The sequence below is a fragment of the Sinocyclocheilus anshuiensis genome, unplaced genomic scaffold (assembly GCF_001515605.1).
Source record: "Sinocyclocheilus anshuiensis isolate Anshui unplaced genomic scaffold, SAMN03320099.WGS_v1.1 scaffold517, whole genome shotgun sequence".
NCBI classification, from domain to species: Eukaryota; Metazoa; Chordata; class Actinopteri; order Cypriniformes; family Cyprinidae; genus Sinocyclocheilus; species Sinocyclocheilus anshuiensis.
The window spans coordinates 697775-700764 of NW_015536535.1; positions in this window are offsets into that span (position 1 = coordinate 697775).

The window sequence follows — 2990 nt, forward strand, 5'->3', positions numbered from 1 at the left end:
TATCCAGCCCAGATGGTGGATCAGCACCTAGAGATGACCTCTACAGCCCTGAATGTCAGCGGAGATCAGGACAACTAGATGAGCCACAAAGACAGATCCCCAGTGAGGACCTTGTCTCCTAGATGGCCACCGGGACAAGACCTCAGGAACCAGTTGAGAGAATTGAACTGCTGGTTTCGTCTGGTCAGAGGAGAACTGGCCCCCCGACTGAGCCTGGTTTCTCCCAAGGTTTTTTTTCTCCATTCTGTCACCGATGGAGTTTCAGTTCCTTGCCGCTGTCGTCTCTGGCTTGCTTAGTTGGGGACACTTAATTTCCAGCGATATCATCGACTTGATTGCACAGACACTATTTAAACTGAACTGAGCTGGATGATGACATCACTGAATTCAATGATGAACTGCCTTTAACTGAAAATTGAGTGTTTACTATTATCATTTTGCATTATTGACACAATATTTTCCTAATTAATGCTGTACAGTTGCTTTGACACAATCTGTTAAAAGCGCTATATAAATAAAGGTTACTTGACTTGACTTATATGTGCCATTGTTGTAATTTCTCATGATGTAAAAATGTCATAGTATCATAGTTTAAATAATATGAATAGTTGTAGGTTTTATAATAACTTCCAATGCAGGCAACTGTTTTTTTTTTAAACTGTGAACAAAACATTATGCAAATATTGTATTGAAGCATTGTGATCTGGTTTAATATTTAATAATTTAATATTAGGATTAATATTAAAATTATTAGGCTATATGAAGAAAAATAATTTTTCAATAACTTTTTTTTTAATATTTTAATTAAAATGTACAGATTATGTTGTTTTACACACATATGTTGAAGTTTGGTTTGGTTTTTGAGGTAAAAATTATGTTATTTGAGCCTACTTAAAATCTACCAGGTATAACACTGCAGGTAGAATTTTTTTTATTTTGGCTGTGTAATTTAATAAAAAGATTAATTTGTGACAAAAAATAAAACTTTTCTCAAAGCAGCAATTTAGTAATTATCATTTAATCCAAATATGTTGTAACGAAACGGGGCGTGACAACGGAGTCATGGATCCAAATTCGGGCTTTATTTTAGTGAAACGTAGTCAGACAGGCAGGGTCGAAGCAACAGCAAAATAATAATTCAGGGCAGAATCAAAAGAGTAATCCATAAAACAGGCAAAGGTCCAGGCAGGTAGCAAACGATCACAAAACAGATTAACAGTCCAAGATCAAAAACACAAAAGGCAAGGCAAGGCAAGAAACAAGATACATTACAGGCAAAACAATATTCAGCCATGTGTGCATGTGAGCGTGAGCGTGTAATATATGTAAACTGCACATCATTTGATTACATTATTTTAAAATTAATTTCTAAAATGTTTTTAAAAGTTTATGCATAACCCAACTGCATCCAAAAACTCAACTTTTTTGTAACATTGCTAAATTATTTAATGGGGGAAGAGACTGGCACAGTCAGTACGTTTACATGGACAACACTACTCCAATTTTAATACGATTAAGACAATACTGTGATTAAGAATCTACCATGTAAACAGATTTTTGATTACCTTAATCCGGCTAAATCATAGTAAACAGAAATCAAATTAAGACATGTGGAGTATTCCTATTTTAGTCGCATTATTGAAGTGCAGTATAGACATGTAAGCAAAAGCAACTCATGTAAACACCATAATCATACTATTGGCTTATTTAGAATAAGGTAAATAATTAGATTACTGATGTCCATGTAAACGTAGTCAGTGACTAAAAAAGCACAATCTTTTCTTTCCTCTCCCTCCCCCCCCACTCTCTCTCTCTCTCTCTCTCTCTCTCGATCCTTGCCTTCAGCCATTAGGGCTTCAGGATCGTCACACGAGAGAGCATCCAGCGCACGAATCATCATTTCAACACGGATATGGCTTTCCATCAGTCTGTCGGATGGACGGCGGGATCGGCTGATTTCTGCACGAACGCCGGAGCAATGTTCGGATAACTGGCATCGGGTTTCAGGTCCAGCATCTTTCTGAGGTGCTTCAGGTAAACGCTCGTGCGCTACAAGTGACGCTGCTGTTACAGTCCCTGTCGCTCGCTTTCACTGTCTGCGGGATTCTGCGGGATTCTGTGAAGTGATTCAATGTAACGAGCCAAAGGTATTAAAAAAATATATATATATTATTGGGATATTGCAATGCTGAATTTTCAGCAGACATTACAGTCTTCAATGTTGCATGATACTTCAGAAGTCAGTCTAAGATGCTGATTTGATGCTCAAAAACATTTCTTATTATTATCAGTGTTGAAAACAGTTTTGTTGCTTAATATTTTTGTGGAAAATAGACGCAGTCTATTTTTTCCTGCAATTTTCAAATATTTGATTTGCCTAAAATATTGCAATAGCTTTAAAGTTTTCTTTTAAGATTTAAGATTCATTTCATGTCTGAAATTGAACAAAATGAATGGGTAACCCAGGCCACTGGGGGTGCACTGTCCCTGCAAATCATATATCTATGGTAACAGGACTTCGCTAATTGGTGGATTGTGCTTTAGGATTTTGGGAAGTGTAGTTTGTAACCAGGAATTTTGACAAGCATTCTTTCTTCTGGACCCTACTGTTGGGCTTTTAGTAATATGATTGCAGGCATGTCGAAACCCAGGTGAAAAAGAAATATATTTAAATTGTGCTTTTTCAGACATACTATATTTAAATTATACTCTACTAAGTGCATATTAAATGTATTATTTTGAAACAACTTTAAGTATATTAAGTGTATTTCAAGATATGTTTAAGTTTGATTTTAATCTATTTGTAATATATTTAATATATTGAAATTGTGTTAAATTGGAACCACTTTATTAGATTACTGATGTCCATGTAAACGTAGTCAGTGACTAAAAAAGCACAATCTTTTCTTTCCTCTCCCTCCCCCCCCACTCTCTCTCTCTCTCTCTCTCTCTCTCACACACACACACACACACACACACACATGTTGTGT